The sequence below is a fragment of the Octopus bimaculoides genome, chromosome 1 (genome assembly GCF_046866305.1).
Source record: "Octopus bimaculoides isolate indiv1 chromosome 1, ASM4686630v1, whole genome shotgun sequence".
Classification (NCBI taxonomy): domain Eukaryota; kingdom Metazoa; phylum Mollusca; class Cephalopoda; order Octopoda; family Octopodidae; genus Octopus; species Octopus bimaculoides.
The window spans coordinates 22,757,211-22,778,176 of NC_142928.1; the positions used below are offsets into that span (position 1 = coordinate 22,757,211).

The 20,966-nt window shown below is 35.3% G+C and overlaps 1 protein-coding gene across 1 annotated transcript in view; it reads right to left on the reverse strand.

The window, feature by feature from the left end:
* The window catches only part of LOC106884247 (uncharacterized), a 50,493-nt gene that overhangs the window by 23,718 nt on the left and 5,809 nt on the right, over positions 1–20,966 (reverse strand). The window lies entirely within an intron of this gene.

Genomic DNA, 20,966 nt, shown 5'->3' on the forward strand with positions numbered 1-20,966 from the left:
ATGTATAAGAAGCAAAATAGCAGGAAACCTCAGCCGGATAGCAAAGGGACAAATTTTTTTTTAGATGGGTAGCAGTGATGGGTGATGATGCAGGCATATTCTTAGTGGAGAAATGGACAGATAAAGTAACTGATGGAGTCAGAGTGTGTGATGAAGTAATTAAGTATTGAGCAATGTAACAGCAATTCTTGCATATACTCCACAAATAGACCTAATAGACGAACAAAAGGACTGTTTTTATGAGTTTCGCCTGCAGACTATATTGATAACAATTGACAGTAACCACATATCATAATGGGCAATTTTAACAAACATAGTGGTGGTCAATATCATAATGGTCTCTCTGGTATCCATGATGTTTCTGGATATGGTACAAAAATGAGGAGGGATTAAGGATCCTGGAATTCTGTGATGCAAATGATCAAATGATTTGCAATGCTAACTTTAAGAAACCATCTGATGAACAAACGAATTAGACAGACTCAAGAAACAGGATAAATAGATAGACAGTTGTGAGTCTTACGTTTTCTTTAATGAAGAATGCACTACTCAACAGAGACTTTTGATCACGGACTTCAGTAAGAAATACACAGACCTAGTAACAGAAGATAATCTGGAGAAGGAGCTATGGAAGTTGAAAGAGACCTTTATACTAGAAAACAGCACAAGTGATGTTATCTTCCTAGTGAGGCAACTGAAGGAAAAGTAGTTCGGAGTATAAGCAGTTGAGCAGGGTTCAACATCTGATAATTACTAATGAAACAAAGGATAGAAGACTGGCTTGTGAAGGCCATTGTAACAGTCATGTACAGAGGTGTAATTAGCAAGTTGAGAGTCAGAATGAATTTAACAACATATTCAACATGCAACCAGAGGTTCACTGGGGCTCAGTTTTTAACTCTTTCCTTCTTTTATAGTTCCCGAGGCCACAATAAAAGAGCTTAAAACTGGTTGTTCATGGGAACCCCTGTATGGTGATAGTTATTATAGCAGAATCTGTAACAGTTTTAGAAGAAATTCCAGACATAAAAGCTAAACCTGGATTTGAGGGGCCACAAAGAAACCTTAAACAAAAAGGTGGGGGCACATAAGTTTTATTAAGAAAGAAGACAGGGTCCTAAAATCACCAGGGAAACAGTGATATATGTGTATTGCTGTGTAAAACATCAGTGTGTTTATGTGTTGTATACACATACACACACATGGATGTAGGCATGGCTAATTGAGTGGATAAGACAGTTACACCACAACCATGATATCACTGCATGCTATCTTGGGCAAGTATCTTTACTTTAACTTCAGGCTGATTCAAGCCCTGTGAGTGAAATTGGATAAATGGAAACTGTAGAAACCTATACTTGTAGTTCAAAGAGTCAACTGTGTCATTTTGATTTCACCTGAGAATTATATTAAGGATACATGTGTTTGCAGACAACTCACCGATTTTACACAGTAATTCAAAGATTAAGTTATTCAGCCAGTCCAACCCATGCCAGCATGGAAAACAGATGGATGATGATGATGAATTGATAAGACAACTGGCTGCTCATATATTGAAATTAGCAGGAGAATCCATTACACATACACACAACTGATGCATACATATGTAAATTGTGCATGTCAGCTGTGCAAGTATACCTGAATGCATCTGTGTTATTTCTTTACTACCCACAAGGGGCTACACACAGAGGGGACAAACAAAGACAGACAAACGGATTAAGTCGATTACATCTGTGTGCTTGTGTACATCTATGCATAGCTAGCAGCCTTGAATATTTGTGTGGGTCTGTGTGTGTGCACATTTCATTGAGGAATAACATCAACACTCCAAGACCGGAGGGCTTTGATACCAACCATTTACTTTGGTGCTCTCATTGCTGGAAAGCAATTGAAGATGTCGAGAAGAAACACATTTGACACCACCAGAAAGCAGAAAAGAGGCTTACATGAAGATTAATACCTAATTTTTTCAACCAAGCATTCACAAGTCCTGTATGCATCTGAAGTTGCATATAAAAAGTTGTGATGTACAATCATCAAAGAATCCTTAATTGAAGCAGAAATGGTCATCATAGAATTCAGTAGATCGACTGCATGTGTGTATATGTTTAGTGGGCAACATTCATCTCCAAATCAAATTTAATACCCATTAATATTAATCTTCCCTTACGTTAACAGACGTCAATTTCCTGTTACTCAATGACCATAACAAATAACCAATATTTTTTTTTACTTTATTTCATAGTAATTTTCATTCTCTAATATTTTTGTAACATTCTGTTTTTGTAACACTTTAAACAAATGCTATCTTAGGTATGGAAGGAAATTGATGACATAATATATTATACACACATTTATATCGTAAAAAATGACTAATAAACTATACAACAAATTAGAAAACATAATATACATATATATATATATATACATATATGTATAAACATACATACACATATATATACATGCATATATATGCTGGTGGCACGTAAAAAGCACCCACTACACTCTTGGAGTGTTTGGCATTAGGAAGGGCATCCAGCTGTAGAAACTTTGCCAGATCAGATTGGAACCTGGTGCAACCTTCTGAATTGTCAACCCTCAGTCAAACCATCCAACGATGCCAGCATGGAAAGCCGACATTAAATGAAGACGATGATAATGATATATATATATATATATATATATACATATTTACACACACATACGCTACAACAGACAACTGAGTCCAGACAGCTACCTGCTAGCCAGCTCCATCATCCAGCCCAAGCAAGCATGAAGACTGGACCCTAAAAGATGATGATGATATACATACATACACCCCCCCACACACACACACTACTTCAACATGTCTATCAAGTGACCCTGTGTGCAAAGGAAGAAATACCATTATGGTGGTGACCAAAAAAGTAAAAAAAATGTTGATCCACATGTTTTCTTACATCTTGCTTAACTTTGCTCTTCATTCTTCAGAGATCGATAAAATTTAATACCAATACTATATGAGGGTTGAAATCAATCAATTGTATCCCAGGCCCTACAGAAGTTGGCTTTGAGCCTAGCCTAAAAAAAAATCAATATTTATTAATAACAGCACAACCATTACTCTCCCCATCTCACTGACCTACTAATCTGCACATCGATTATTATAGGAATAAATTTAACAGACCGAAATATATACACGGAAATTTTCAAATTCATTGCTAACCTGTTTTGTCAAAGACAATGTAAAAGACATAAATTAACGTCTCAAAGACAATCAAGTCTTTAAGCAAGAATAGTTCAGCAAGTGGCAGAAATAGTGGTGCCAATTGAATTGTTTTGCAATATTTCGTTACATCTCATTGTATTGAGTTCAAACTCTGCTAGGTTCAAATTTTCCTTCCAACAATCTGGGTTTCATCATCATCATCATCATCATTGTTTAATGTCCGCTTTCCATGCTAGCATGGGTTGGACGATTTGACTAAGGACTGGCAAGCCAGAAGGCTGCACCAGGCTCCAATCTGATTTGGCAGAGTTTCTACAGCTGGATGCCCTTCCTAACGCCAACCACTCTGAGAGTGTAGTGGGTGCTTTTTACGTGCCACTGACACAAAAACACAAAAAAAGTATCAGTAATATACTGGTTTAACTTAACCAACCATACAACATCATTGTCATTTAATGTCCATCTTTCTATGCTTGCATGGGTCAGACGGAATTTGTTGAGTCAGATTTTCTGCAGCTAGATGCCCTTACGGTTGTTAATCCTCACCTGTTTCTAAGCAAGGTAAGATTTTACTCTGTCCAGACATGTTTTTCATAGAGACTGGTAATGAACAATCTTACTTGTAAGACAATGATGTTCAATGCAACTATCAAATGTCTGGACAAGGGGGTGCACAAGCACATATACACACACAACAGGTTTTATTTAGTTTTTGCCTATCAAATCCCCTCACAAGGCTTTGGTTGGTGTAAGGTTATAGTAGAAGACATTAGTCCAAGTGGGCATACAGCGGGACTGAACTCACTTCCTTAAAGATTTGTGGCCAGAGGCAAAAATCATATTGCAACATATTACCTAGCCCAGGTAAAGAAATTGTAAAATAAAGAGCGTACGTACTCTTCTTATTTCATCATAGCTCATTAGCAAGAGGAAACACAATGTGCTGCTGGCTAACTAACTTTGACAGGTTTGGTGGCAATGTACTGATTAGGTTGGCCTAGATCAGGAGATAATGGTTAATGGCCTCCTTAATGTTTTTCTCTTTGATAATGAAAAGGGAAGTAGTTGAGGAGAGGAGGAAAATAAACAGAGGAACTTTTGCAGACTATATACATGAAAAAAAGATTTCTGAAAAAAGAAAAGAAAAAAAAAAGGGTGAGGAGTAAAAGAAAGTAAGTATGGAGAAAATGAAGTATAATAGTTTAAGAAAGGTCTCTTTAGTGCATAGTGTTATGATAAAAATTGCAGACAAAATGTACCAGGAGCCATATATTTTTGTTGCAACACCATTGTAGAATATTTAATCAAGATCTGCTTGTTTATTTTAAATTATTGTGCAGAGCTACCATCACTCCATCAGGTGCCACTGTTTTACTGTTTGGTCATGGTTGTTTGCTCGCTTGTTTGTTTTGTTGAATCATAGAAAAAACAAAAAAAACTAGGAAATTTTTATAATTCTCTTTTTTTTTTTTTATGAAAGATCAAGTAGAGTAATGAATGTTGATTTATTAGTAAGTTGAGTGAACTTTAAATATATAGCAGCCCTGCTCTATTCATTGAAGTTATGGTTATATGAAATGCAAATCAATTGAATGAAATACAAAATGCAATAGAAATAAATTGAGACAAGGTGAAGTAGGAATTATACTAATAACTTGCTTAGTTAATCATGTAATGTATGATTTCATCTATGGCTAGTGTAGCAAAGAAGGGTAATTATAGAGGTAAAAGTTTTGAAAGTTGGCTTCGTTGAGAAGACAATAACACAATATGATTAGCCGAGATGGAATGCAGTGTGGATTTGTACTATAATGTAAGACCATATATGTCATGTTTCTAGAAAGACAACTGTAAAGAAACTACTCTTTGACATTTGGTGCCTTGGAGGGGCCTTCAACTGAAGCCCACACTCCACAACTTGATGGGTCCAAAGAAAAATTGTGTGTAGATGAATGATTTATGACAGCTGTTCAAGTAAAATATGTTGTAAATCAATTTCGGTTTATCAGTGTATTTAATGGATGAGTTTGTAAATGTGAGTGTTCACCAGAGATCTGTTTTCTGTACAATAGTATTTATTATAGTTAAGGTATGACTAAAGAAAAAAATGTCTTTAGAAACTTTTAATGCTGATGATATGCATCTTGAGCAACAGAAAAAGTTTCAGACTCAAAATAATAGTTTAAAGGTGGCCCAATGCCTAAAAGTCATCATGGTAAACACAAAATTCTTAATTAGTAATAGAGAGTACAAAATCGAAGTGCCATTTAAAAGTAGCCTTCTTGAAGTGAGTAGACAGTAACTTAATACTACGTACTCAGTAAAGAACAAACAGAAAAAATGCAGTGGGATTTCTGGCAGACTGATGGGGAACCAGAGATTCATAGGCCCTACTGTTTAAATTGTGTGTACAATACAGAATTTTCCCTTATTTCTTACAAGGTCACTTCCAGAAGGTACTGGTTGTAGTAAATTTAACGAAGGAGATAAGAATGGTCATGATAAAAGTCTACTGTTTCTGTCATTACACTACTCTTCAAAATAAGGAGTAACAACAATGTTAATGGATTTTTAATTATACATCAAATATTTATTTGTGAGATAAGATATTAAGTGACTTTCCTAAAATCACTTTACTACACAGAACAGATATTCACAGCTCTATCAGTAGTGTAAAAGTAAATAGTGTTGCATGGAAGACTAAGTCTGATAAATATAATTTTTCTTTCTTTTTTTTTCTTTTTTTTTTCGTAGAAGTGAGATAGATGAGTCGACTGGATGCTGGAATAAAAACACACGGGGTTTAAGTTCAAATCTGCTGCAGGTGATTTGTTGTTTCCAAGTTGATACAATCATCAGAAAAAAAAGTATGAAGTCACATGGAAATATTATCTGCAATATGCTGGCATTAAATCCAGAGGGAGATTTATCATCCATTCACTTCACCCAATGAAACTAGAACGAAGCACTGGTACACAAAGTCTCTCAGTGTTTTAAGAGATTATGTACAAGTCAAGGACTTAATCACCTATCCACCATGTCAGTAACTCTAATAATTACTTTGTACACAGAATACAAAACCTCGATATTTTTTATGTTGGAAGAACAGGAAGTGAAATGGCTCCAACTAAAAACTGAAGCCAACTCAGATAATTGGCTTGTCATGAAACGACAATAAAGATGGACATGACATTAGGTCAGTTTTTGCAGAAGAGTTGACTGGAATATTAGTACCCTTGGGAAAAGTAGTTGGTTTTAGTAGGATTTCAGTAGGAAACAAATGGATAACTGCATAACTGGTTACTACATGTCTGTATTGCTAGGTCTCTTTACCATCTTATAATAATTCTGCTTGCTTCTGTTATTTAGCCTATTTGTAATGCTTCCAGTGATTAGGGGGGTGGGGGTGATGGTGAGTGAAATGTGTAATTGTTTTTCTTTTGAACTAAGTTGTTTTCCTTTGTTACTTAGCCTGTCTGTAACACTTTCATGTGATTAGTTGAAGGGCAAAGCAGAGAGCAAAAGAAATAGAGAGTAAGGCAGAGTGAGAGAGCTGTGTATTAAGTCTATAACATTGAGCATAAAGTATATAAAGTGTATCTATAAAGTGCATCAAGTAAACATTATATTCCAATTTCTTTCAGTTTTCAAAGATTGGCAAATGAGCGACTTTTGATGCAGACACAACACAGGCTACACTTTCAGGTTTTTTTGGATATAGTTTTCTGAAATAACCCAAAAAGTTTACCATTAGTTTCGTGAAATATTCACAGGTCCCACTAGAAATAATAATTTCTTTTATTGAACCAAGTACTTGATTGGGAATAATTTCAGTGATTTAGATGAAAGGCAAACTTGACTTCATCAGATATTGGACTTAGTACTTAAAAGGGACATAACTAAATACCACAAAACACTTTGGTTTTCTACTGATAATAATAATTGTTTCTAATTTAGATGCAAGGCCAGTATTTTTGAGGGGAGGGGCTTAACTGATTACACACTTCAGGCAAGTATTCTGTGTTATAAATGCCGGAAGAATGAAAAGTAGAGTTGACTGCTGGAATTTGAATTCAGAAATAAATATCACAAAGCATTTATTTAATGTTCTTAATGATTCTGCCAGTTCACTGCCCTTGATAATCATTTCTTCAAATGGCCCAAATTTGTTTAGGTGTATACCAACCCTAATACACAGCAAGTACTTCTTTGATGAACCACAAACATGAGGTGCTGTAATTCAATACTGCAACATATTTTGTCTGGTGTTATTGTTTATACCACTTCACTGCCTTTTTTTTTTTTACCACATATACAGTAATAATAGAAATGGTGTTTAACACTGGCACAAAGCCACAATTTTGTAGGGAAGGGGTGAAGTCAATTATAATCAGAATCAGTACATATCTAGTACCTACTTTAACCCCAGCCCAACCCATGATGAATGAAAGATAAAATTGGCCTTGGTAAATTTAAACTAAAGGTGTAAACTGATGTTCTACATTTAGCCACTCTACTGGTCACAACAATTATCATCTAGGCACAAGGCCAGAAATATTGATGAGAGGGACAGTTAGTTACATTAGCCCAGTTACTTATTTACAAAAATATGTAAATTAACATCAACTCTATTTGGATTTGAACGAAACACATAAAGGGATATAGTGACCTAAATCAGACATACACTCTTCTATTGTTTATCATCTGAAATTATATCAAATATGAAGTTCATTAACACAGCTTATTTTCTGTATTGCTTTAATCATAAATATTTCTAGCTTTGGCAAAAAGCCACAAGATGAATGAAAACAAAAGGATATTTTTCTTAACATGTGTTTGGTCAATATTTGACTAAATTATGCACTACTAATCCTTATTAGCTACCAGTAAACATCTGAATGAAATTGTGTTTCTATGTACTTATATGTATGACTATAGCTTTTATTGTGCTTAATTTATTTTTCATATAAAATACATAGATTGCCCAGTATAAAAACATAATGAACAGGGTTTAGTTTTATTTATATCCAAATAACAAAGCAACATTTTTGTGGTCCTCCCACCACTCCTAAAAGAAAAAAAAAAATCCATTAAAATCATTGAATTATAAAGGTGTAGTTCTTAGCTTCGACAGGGTCTGAGTTAGGGATTACCTCAAAGGAATAACCAATTACACAGACAAGCACTGCTAAAATGTTGGCACCTAATGCTTTGGTGAATTCGAAGAATGTGATAGCAGCGCACAACACACAAGTTAAAACGCTCTAAAAATGGTGTGTATGTGTGTGTGTATGTGGGGTGGACTTTTCTTTCATACATGTTTCATTGAAGGTATGACTATGTTCCAGTTTTATCCTTTTTATTTATAAATTTTTCATATTTTCTATCAGTTCCCTGGAACTGATAGTTCCTATAGGATTAAAGTTTATAAATCCACATTCAACATTTCCAAACCTTCACAGATGCAAAATCTATTTCAGTTCTTGAAAACCAGACTGCAAAAGTGTGGAAGCATTGAACATGAATTTAGAAACTTTATTGTTTTAAAACTAACTGCAAGAAACTGCTACAAAAATATGAGAAATTTGCAATAAAATAAAAAAGAAGATAAAACTGTAACAGTACTGTCTTTACTGAAATATATATAGATCACATGGTATCAGTTTTGATCAGACTATTAGATGTTGTACACTTCACACTATTTTAGCCCTCGAAAGATGCCACCCCACTGGCTAGGCCAACAGGCCAACATACCCACTGATCAGAAGTTTATTAGATTGCAGGGTTCACCCACTTACAGCTGAGTGAGCTGGAGCAATGAAATGAAGTGCTTTGCTCAAAAACACGATGCACCATCTGGTCCGGGAATCAAACCAATGATCTAGCGATCATAGGTGCAACACCCCAATGACTCAGCCATGTGCCTACACACACACACACACACACATAGAGGCCGCACTGTAAAGTGGTTGGTATTGGGAAGAGCATCCAGTCATAAAAACCATGCCAAAGCAGGCATTGGAGCTCAATGCAGTCCTTCGATACATTGGATCCTGTCAAACCATCCAACCCATGCCGGCATGGAACATAGATATTAAATGATGATGATGACGATGACATACGTCGTCGTCATTTAACGTCCGCTTTCCATGCTAGCATGGGTTGGACGATTTGACTGAGGACTGGTGAAAACAGATGGCTACACCAGGCTCCAATCTGATTTGGCAGAGTTTCTACAGCTGGATGCCCTTCCTAACACCAACCACTCAGAGTGTAGTGGGTGCTTTTACGTGTCACCTGCACGAAGGCCAGTCAGGCGGTACTGGCAACGGCCACGCTCAAAATGGTGCATTTCATGTGCCACCTGCACAAGAGCCAGTCCAGGGGCACTGGCAACGATCTCGCTCGAAAAAAAAAAAAAATTTCATGTGTCACCCGCACAAGAGCCAGTCCAGGGACATATATATATATATATATATATATATATATATATATGACAAACTGGGCAGAAACATTCAATTTGATTGTTATCAGAAACAATAAACACATAACACTCATTTACAGTTGAGTGATTAGTGTCTGGAAGAGTAATCAGTCACAAAACACTAGTCCAGTAATTCATTATTTGCTGAACCATCCATGATTCATATAATTAGACAAAAAAAACAACAAAAAAAAGTAACTGATGGCTGAGTTGGTTAATGTGGTAGTGTGTTCGACACAATACTTTGTGAGATTTTGTTCAATCCTTTAATATTCTGAGTTCAAACTCTGTTACAGATGATTTTTACCTATGGCAGTAGATGAAATGTGCATTAGTGAGTTGCAGGGCCTGATGCAAAAGATACCCCAGCAAAAGGAAAGAGAGGGAGAGAAAAGTCAACAATATACTTTGACCTCTGGTCCACAGTTATGCTGTCTTTCTTTCCCTCTGCCTTTTCTATTGCCCAACTCCTCAGAGCTGTCTGGACTTGTGCCAACACCACTCACTTGCCCCCACCCTCTAGCACCCACATTGTGCCTAATTGCCTAATCCCTGCATTAACCATTATATCCAGTCTTTCTTGAACAAAGTGTTGGTACTCAGGAATTCTCTCCCTGTAGCTTTTGATTAGCAACAATTTAAGAAAACATTAATTAAATGCATTGATCTTAATGATCTTGGCAGGCCTGCTGTAGTCATGGGCACACACACATTTCCTCCAGACCAGTGGTTCTCAACCGTTTTTATACCTATGGACCCCGCTTGATTCCTGTTTCATTCAGATGAACCCTTATAACTATTTGATGTTTAAAAAATCATATATTTTTATAATCAAATATTATTATGAACTGTATAAAAAAAATTAAGGTATTTTGTGTATTATAGTAGTACTACCAATTTATTGCTGATAAATTTTTATGACAAAAACTTATATGGACACCAAAGGTCATGTGGACCCCAATTGAGGACCATTGCCTTAAACCAATCCAACAAAATTAAATCTAAAAAAAAAAAAGAGTCCTACCTAAATATTCTTATTAGAAGAAGGACCCACCCAAGATAAAACAAAATCTGTTTCAACAATGTTTTCACATCAGGAATCTTGCAAACCAAATACAAAATAAAAGAAACTAATTAAAAAAAGAAAGAAAGAAATATGTAAAAATATAAATGACACTGAATAATGTAAATTGGCTTATCTTAATTATCTAGCTAATCCAATTTCATTGAATTTTATAATTAGTGGCATACATACCACACCTCTGTTCATATTTTATAATAGGTTACCCTTTTAGCCAGTGTCTTGTGCTTGTATTCTGGGTGTATTTCTACATATTGACTGCAAATATAAACATTAGATGGCACCTGTGCCAGTGGAGTGCTAAGAGCACCATCCGAGCGTGATCATTGCCAGAGTAGCTATCTGGCTTCCGTGCCAGTGGAATGTAAATAGCACCATTTGAGCATGATCGTTACCAGTGTCGCCTTACTGGCACGTGGCATGTGAAAAAACATTCAAACGAGGTTGTTGCCAGTTCCGCTGGATTGGCTCCTTTGCAGGTGGCACATAAAAAACACCATTTTGAGCATGGCCATTGCCAGTACCACCGGACTCGCCCTCATGCTGGTGGCACATAAAAGCACCCACTACTCTCTCAGAGTGGTTGGCGTTAGGAAGGGCATCCAGCTGTAGAAACTCTGCCAGATCAGGTTGGAGCCTGGTGCAGCCTTCTGGTTCGCCAGTCTTCAGTGAAATCGTCCAACCCATGCGAGCATGGAAGGCGGATGTTAAACGATGATGATGATGATGATGATCACTTCTCTTTCTACATATATCCTGTCCATCAATGAACAAGATATATGTAGAAAGAGAGTGAGGAACCCCTCCCTCCAGTGGAAGTAAAATTTTACCCACATTCATTCAAATGTGAAACTTTCCTCTAATGATGTCTCTGAAAGCCAATATGATAAAAATTGTTTATGCCTTAAGACTAAAACATCTGTTGCATAACTTTAAATTATTGAAATTAATAATTCAATATTTTTCTTAGTACAGATGCACCCCCCCCCCCCCAACAAGTTCTAATACATTTGTAATTCACTCCTGGCACCAGAAAGACTCCCTACTGCTAATGAATCTAGAAAGATATGTATAGTTGTTAAATCCCAAGGCAACCCTGATTGAGATGTGATCATTGAAACGATGTATCTAGGGCTGCATCAACCAATTTGCTAATAGTGTCTTTTCTGAAGACAACAAAGTATGATTTAACTCTTTAGCATTTAAACCGGACACAGCCAACCAAAATATTCTACTTGTTTTATGTTCAAACTGGCCAGGTCTTGCCTCTCATGCCTACTTTAAAATGTCATTCCCCAAAAATATACAATCATATCATTGAAATCTCAAAGCTACAGGATAATAGATGCTTAATTCAAAACAATGTGAATAAATAAGCATTGCATTCGACTGAATAATCTGAATGCTAAAGGGTTAAGGAAGATTGTGCTGCTGTTTCTAACAGGTCAATTAACCACTTGGAAAGTTTATCATTGGTTCATGTTAATAGATACTGATGGCTGTAAATTGGCAGAATCATTAGCATATCAGAATAAAATACTTTGTGGTATTTAGTTACATTCCATTATATTTTGAATTTACATCCTAACAAAAATAGATTTTGGGTTTTTATTACTTGATAACTTGAATGTGTAGAACCAGTTCACTGACAGATCTTAAGAAATAAGGAACATCAAATCTTAAAGCAGTTTTGGAACTGTTTTCCAGCAGAAATTACATACCAAATTCAAAGTGGTGGAACAATGAAATATAAAAAAATTTGAGGAAAAGTGTGACGAATTCTGGTTATGAAGTTTAAATGCCTCACAAATAAGCAGATTCAGGTCGGAATAATAACTCAAAATATGCAATTGTGAGTGTCGAGATAGACAAAGATCTGGCAAATGCATAACTGAATGAAGGAGGACCTGAATAGAAAGGAAGAAATAACATTAAGTTACTTCTTGACTGCATGGTTTATGCTCATAGCAAAACCTGTTTTTCAATGCAAGCTAATAAAACTCAAGTGTGCTTGTAATCCGTAACAGTGTGCTGAACGCGATCATAATACCCATTGCTTGCAGCACATGATATCACAAGAAGGTAGAACAACTGGAGGATGTGGCTGTTGAGATAGTTGACTTTTTGGCCTCAGGTACACCCAGATCTAGCATACCCATGATCAAAAGCACTCCAGTAGTAGCCATATTATCTTACTTTCAGGGATAATGCATCTTCTGAACCTCACAATATTTAAATTCATTCCTCAATGTTGTCTGAGCTTATTTTTACTTTTATACTACCTAGATTTATATGATGAAAGTCATTCCAACTGTGACTATTACAGCTTAATTTCAGACATACTGGATAAAGAAATCCTGAATATACCGTGTCCTGAAGATGGTAGAGTGTAATTCGAAGGACGTTTGGCAGGTCAATCAATCATATCAAAACTTCCTCTGTTGTTGATAATGATCGTGATAAAATAGTTAGTGCCTAACTAAATCACAGAAACCTAGTTTATAAGTCGGTGAGTGATCAGGTAATATACTTTCAGAGAATAAGATTTATTGGTCTTAATTTAAGCTCCATGCAACATTTTAATCACTAGTAGCAATGATTAATAGTACACAAGAATAAATCACACACACACAGTCACTAGCACTAAACAGGTAAACCTTTCTTCCTAGCTATATAGTTTAAACAGTACAAAGCAACTGTTGTTGATTAATATAATTGCGATGCAAGCAGCAGTTAGTTTGTACAGCCAAAAATAAAGACAAACTCACATATCTTCACGTTACGAAGAACACAAATAAGTCGCAGACAATTTGAGGGAAATGGACAGGAAGAGAAGAAAGAAAAATCAAAAACCCAGAAGCAAAAAAAAACAAAAAAACCCCTAAATCTCTGTAAAATGTACATAATATTCCACACTAATCTATTCTTGAGTTAAAAATTCAAATTAAAAATTAAAAAATACAGAACAAACGTAAAAATATTAATTGAATGCTCCAATTAAATTACTAATTGAAAAAAAAAAAAAAAAGTAACATAATCACCAATACTGGAATATATAGTATTATCTTTAATGCAACGAAGCCATTTCACACCTCCTGTTCTGTCTATTTTCATTTCTAAGGTTTTAGATTCACATTTTTGTTGCAACCATTTAAATTTTTTTTTTGCTAAGCTTTCACACATTATGCGATTCTAAGTAGACCAATTTCTCAAATATTTGTTCTTAAAAGTTTGTCAAGTAAAAAAGTAAAACCATTATCATTGCTGTCATCATCATCATCATCACTGCTACTTTTATTAAAAATATTCATGTTTCTATATTACTTTTAGAGGGTTGAACAGATTTGTAAAATTATATTTCCAGCTGAATCAACCCCAAATAACTTCCACCAGTAACCGTCTGATCAGACTATAATGTATGTTAACAAAGAAACCAGAAAGTACATCAGTCAAAATAGTGTGTATAGAAAGAAAAAGAAAATAGCTTAATAGTCTGAATAAACATCTTACATTCTATTTAACACCGCATGTCAAAAACTGCTATTTCTATCGTTAAGCCATTTGCAAAAATCATAGCCTTTTCTTTATTTTTTAAATTTTGGCTGCAGTTCAACTATGTTTCCTATCTATTAATATTCCAAAATATACCTGCTTCTCATTTTCTTTTTACATCACATGTTTATACTACGCGAATTGTTGAAACTTGGTCTCATGCAACATTTGATATTGTGAATACTTGGTTACCATGGAACTCTTTCACTAGTTCCAGCACCATATTTACTTTACTCATTCAGTAGATCAGACCTATTGTACTCTTTTGTGACACATGCTTATCTTATCCACTACTCTCTCACATTCTTCAGGCAAGATTCTTATATAAAGAAACTATTTCTTTTTAAACTGATAACCAGAGACATTTATAGATATTCCCAATGTGTAGTCATATGAAATAATCAAATCACAAAATATGTTTGACTGCTGTGATTGTTAAAATGATTTCCAGGGTCTTGTATTTATTTATCATCGTCATTTAACATGTCTTCCATGCTGGTATGGGTTGGGTGGTTTGACAAAAAGGAAAAAAGTCGGCGAGCTGGCAGAGTTGTTAGCACGCCGGGCGAAATGCTTAGCAGTATTTTGTCTGCCGTTACGTTCTGAGTTCAAATTCTGCCGAGGTTGACCTTGCTTTTCATCCTTTCGGGGTCGATTAAATAAGTACCAGTAAAAAAAAAAAAAAAAAAAAAAAAAAAGTGAAGTTGTGATGTTGATACTTTTCCAAAACTAACAGCATCAAACCGTATTTGGTGGCATAAAAGATGCACCCTAATTGCAGCAGTGCATATTCAGGAAAACAGTTTTTACTGCATTAAAGCTTATGACAGGCCCAACTTTGCATATAGAACCCTGGGTGATTTTTGAGATTAAAAAATTTTGTTTTTTATTTTTAGAAAAAGTGCACTTTAAGTGCCATCAAACACAGAACTACGATAGTTCTAACTGGGAATTGAAACTATGCTGTGGCTTTGGCTCATCGAGAAACTATCACCACACCAAGGGAAAAGGGCTGTGACACTGCATTATTACTGTTGTTTACTGGCTTCTTAACTCTGAAAAACACTACAATCAGTGATTAATTGTCAACAGATTAATTATATCACAGGGATTTTGTTAAAAACAATTACCTACAAGGAAATTTCTCAGACATTAGTTCATCCAAATGACTCACACCTACAGGACGAGATTTGTTTGTCTTGAAAAGGTTTTGATTCACTAGAGTTGAATACTTCATTTTCTACTTGTTTAACAATCCTTGCAACTACCACTGATTAAAGAGAGGTAAACTGCCAGCATATCAAATTTGTAACCTAGTTACATTTCTCAGTTGAATTCTTTCATTATTCAAAATTTAATTAAGAAACAACACAATTCAAAATTAAGAAGTAAAGTAAAAATCAGAATATAAGGAAATTAGGTGGCTCGCTTTATATATAATTCCCAAATACTTTTCATAAAAGACTCAACTTCAAACATCAGATCTTGTTTCTCCACGTGGTACACAAACTTACATGAATTTTACAAAAATTAAGTTGATTAAAAAAAAGAAAAAAACTTCCCCTTGAACTATGTTAAGATATGAGAAATATAAATTTATAAGATTTCAACAAAAGATTTTACAAATGGGAATCATTTACACATGCACAATACTTGGTAAGAACTACTATTTAATATGGCACTTTCACAAACTTTTGCCATCAATACTCTTTACTCTTTTATTTGTTTCAGTTATTTGACTGCAGCCATGCTGGAGCACCACTTTTAGTTGAGCAAGTCGACCCTAGGACTTATTCTTTGTAAGCTTAGTACTTATTCTATCAGTCTCTTTTGCTGAATTACTAAGTTATGGGGACGTAAACACACCACCATCGGTTGTCAAGCGATGTTGGGGGGACAAACTTATACACACACATACATACATATATAACGCTAACCACTCTCTGAGTGGTTGGCGTTAGGAAGGGCATCCAGCTGTAGAAACTCTGCCAAATTAGATTGGAGCCTGGTGTAGCCATCCGGTTGCACGAGTCCTCAGTCAAATCGTCCAACCCATGCTAGCATGGAAAGCGGACGTTAAACGATGATGATGATGATATATATAACAGGCTTCTTTCAGTTTCTGTCTACCAAATCCACTTACAAGGCTTTGGTCGGTCTGAGGCTATAGTAGAAGACACTTGCCCAAGGTGCTACAAAGTGGGAATGAACCCGGAACCATGTGGTTGGTAAGCAAGCTACTTACCACACCAGCAGATGAAGTCAGTGCCTGATGAGGTAAATTCCAGTAAACTGGGTATCTGACAGTCCACTGCAGCAGAACACTACCCTTACTGTTGCATTATCTTTGTATTATGTCAAAGTAACACTAAAAAAAAAAAAATTATAAATTCATATACAAATGCTTATCCAGATTCCAACACAATGTTGGAAGGAAGAAATGCTAAAATGTCATAAAAATCTCAATGTCAGCAACAATTACTGTACTTTTTAAAGCAGCTTTGGGATCTGGACTGAAGAAGAGCATACTTGAACCAGTGGTACTTGATGCTGCAGAAATAAACCTTGATTCACACAGTAATCTAAACAGTTCAATGAAAATAGCCACACAATAAAAGCACTAATTGTAGAAAGGAAAAAAGTAAAACTTGACAAAGGGAACAGTACTAACTGTAAAGTCAAAGACAGGGTTTGTCATGTCAGAAACACAACAAAGAAAACTTAGAAATACACAGAATTAATGGTGGCTTGACAAAGCCTCAAGAAAATATAAGACTGTATAGACAAGAACCAATCAAGAGGCTTCTTCAAAGTTTTTAGGCCCACAGATATGAGAAAGGTCCCAAATAATTTGCAGATGGAAATCTCACTGTAAAAAAAGAAAAAGAAAAAAAAAGATGCAATACTGGTGAGATGATAAAAGCATTTTGAAAATTTAATTGTCCATCAAATACATCACTTGAGTATAATGACAACAGTACATCAAAGTGTAAATAGAGAGTTGAGGGACAGTGTCCCATAGCAGTAAACTGTTCCTCTACACCTGGCTGTTCCACCATCACTGAAAGAACCATGATGATCTCCAAAATATGAAATAACACACTTGGAGGATCAGATAAAATTCTGGTAATGAAATTTTAAAAAAAATTAATATAGTGTGTAAATTACTGAAGTATTTCTCTTTTCTTCATAGATGGAAAAGTCCTCATAACAACTTTTATAGGTAGGTTGATTTCTGCTTGTAGAACAAATACTTCCAAAAAGCCAATGAGCATTTAGACCTGATCACAGTGTGGAAGACATCATTGTTTCCTTATGACAAACCCAAGTGTTTAACAAAGCTGTTCCCTTTGAACATTTTCCTCTGATCTTATCAAGGCTTTTGATGCCATATGGCACTATGATGAAGATTCCTGATTGCTCTGGAGACTCACTTCATTTCTTAAGATTTGTTAAGGCTCTTCATTATGATATGACAAGATAAATAATTTAAGGGGAAACCATTTTGTCTTTCCATTATTGAAAAGGCTGCTCAACAGGATGCTGTTCTTTCTCTGACTGCATTAATCTATATCCTGTAGCTATGCTGCAATTAGTACTATAATTACCAGCTGTAATTCCCATTTAGTTTCATTATAATGGAAATGCTTTCAACTTTTAGTGGCTAAAAACAACAGGAAAACCAATGTCTTTACTTCTAAGCTTCAATATACTGAAAACATTGTCAGAAAGCACAGTCCTGAAGACCACAAGGCTACTTCAAACATATTTGTGACTGTTTATGAACATTTTGAAGTGTAAGTTAAAATTTTAAAAAATAAAGGTCTTGGCACAATCTCAACCTGGAATAGAAACACTCATTTTCAAATTCAAATCAACAACCACACTGAACAAGTTGAATGTTTCTGTTATCTGGGATACATCAAGGATAAAATGAAGATGCAACAGGATCCAATGAAATTTCAAAATGTATTTGCCTTGCATATGTTGCTTTGAGAAAATGTACAAAAGTCTCTACTGATGAGATGTAATCAAAGCAAGCACCAAGTTGATGGTTTACAAAGCTGTTGTTCTCATAACCTTCTTGTAAGGATATGGAGATGTGAAGCCAGGATGCTTTATTGAAAAAACATAAAAATGTTGGAAAACTTCCATCATACAAAGCTGCAAACCAATTTGTGTACACATTGGCAAAATCATATTACAAATAATGAAATACTTGACTGAGCCAGACTCAACAGCATTGAGGCTGAAGTGTTACGTTGTCAGCCTCAATCATCATCATAATAATTTAGTATGAACTTCCATGCTTGCATGGGTGAAACAGAATTTGTTGAGGCAGATTTTCTACAGCCAGATACCCTTCTTGTCAGCAACCATCACATGTTTCTCAGTAAGGTAATATTTCTTCATAGCCAAACATTTTTGTCAATGAAGACTGGAAAGGAATAACATTGGTCATTTACAACCATCACATGATGTCAAGACAAAGGTACACATAAACACACATACACATATATGATTGGTTTCTTTCAGTTTCCATTCACTGAATCCACCCACAAGGCTTTGGTTGATTTAGGGCTATAAGTGTACACTTGCCCAAGACACAATGCAGTGGGACTGAAGCAAGATTCTTCACAACACAGCCATGCGCTTGCAATGGGCACTACATATTGAAAGAATGTCATACCACTCACTGACTGTCAGAAGAGCTTATGTAAGAATTATACGATGCATGTCCAGTAGAAGCTGAGGTGACAATACAAGGATCAACTAAAGTAAACACTGAAAAACTGATGTATCTTTATGGAAGGTTGAAAAACCTGATAGACAGCTCTGATTGAGAAAATAACATATTAGACGTGTATAAAGAGGAGGCTGATATTATTTGAAGATGATGTTGGAATGAAACCCAACTCTTAGACCTAGCAGCACTACAATTCTCATGTCCTCACTGGCAAGGTACTATAAGGTGTAAACTACATTAATGTAGAACAAATAAATTAAATATAGTCAAATACTTGATTCTGAGAGGTAAATGTACCTTGGGTAACTTGGATATTATTCTAAGATATATGGTTGTGTATATATATACACAAGATATATATATATATGGTTGTGTGTTGGTGTGTTTACGACCGATAGAATGAATACTAGGCTTAAAAGAAAAATGTCCTGTAGTCGTTTTGTTCGACTAAAACTCTTCAAAGTGGTGCCCCGGCATGGCCGCAGTCATATGGGTAAAACAAGTAAAAAAATAACAGATATATATATATATATATATATATATATAAAGTTGAATAACAATATATAAATCTAGACTTACCCGACACATTTAAAAAAACAAATTAAACTTCAGTTTCTTTCTAAGTAGTTTCTTTTAAATTAAGCAATTTTATTTTTTAAGAAAATATCATATTAAAAACAATAATAATAATAATAATAAGCACTGCATAAATAAGTAAAAATATTAGCTCTTCTAAAATACCACAAGTTTTATTTAGCAAACGAAAAACGTTTTCAATGCATTGCCAGTCATGTGCGGTTTATTTAAATATAATAAGTAAAATAATCACAATGAATTCATTCAGTAAAATATTTGACACCTAGTACACCTTTAAATGCATGAGCCTGTAGTAAGTTTTTAAAAAAAAGTAGTAATGCAAGTGAATGCAACATCGAGACGAAGCAATTACAGGTGTGACGAACATCGAGAGGAGAAACACTTGTCAAGTTGTCACAGAATGTTTGATGATAAAACGGAAACAGTTCCTCCCACTTCACCCTCAGCCAATTCTATCGAATCGGCCAGCATCTTAACAATAACTTGCATTGCTGCTTTAGTCAAACAATGCAGCTCAAATGGCCCGCAAAATATGAATTTCTTGACAAAACTCATATCAGCAACACACTTTAACAATAATACGACGTGGCAAAGTAGTTAATGGCAACACGTTCATAGTAGTTGTATTTTTGTGCATCAGGTAATATTAATATGATTTACAAGGAAAGCAAATTTCAAAATTTTGTTGTTTAGCACCTGGTCAGCACTGAATAAACAAACCTATGATCAAAGGTATTTCCAACCACGACTATCCCGTCTTTTTTTTTATATCTATGTTTATCTTTTTTTTCAAGATGGCTCGATGCTATTTGGTTGCTCTTTCTAGCAAGACGAGTCGCTCTGGAGATTCCCTCGGTTTCGATAATTTCTTATGGTGTTAGATAAATAAATAAATACTATGTTAATTTATTGTCTATGTGTATTGGTGCTACGTCTGTTAATGCGTTGTTATGGAAAGAAGTGTGTTGAGATGAAGCAGACCTATGATTAAAGACGTTCCAGCCGTGTCCATCCTATCTTTTCTATAATCAGACGCATTTGTATCTAGGGGCACGTTCTCTAATGTGACCTTCCTTTTCCAAGAAAGTAAGATGTGATTTGAGAAATACTCATGAATGATGTCAGCAAGTGTGTAGTGATATCAATGGCTGTAGTGTTCTGTGATGTCAGTGGGAGTGTTGTGTCCCTAGATGTGTATCTGATGTGACCGTAGGTGTGTATATTGTGTTGCCGTGTCCGGGATTGTGTTGCGCTTGCTATATATCTTTAGGAGTGCATCTGCCGTGTCCATAGGTGT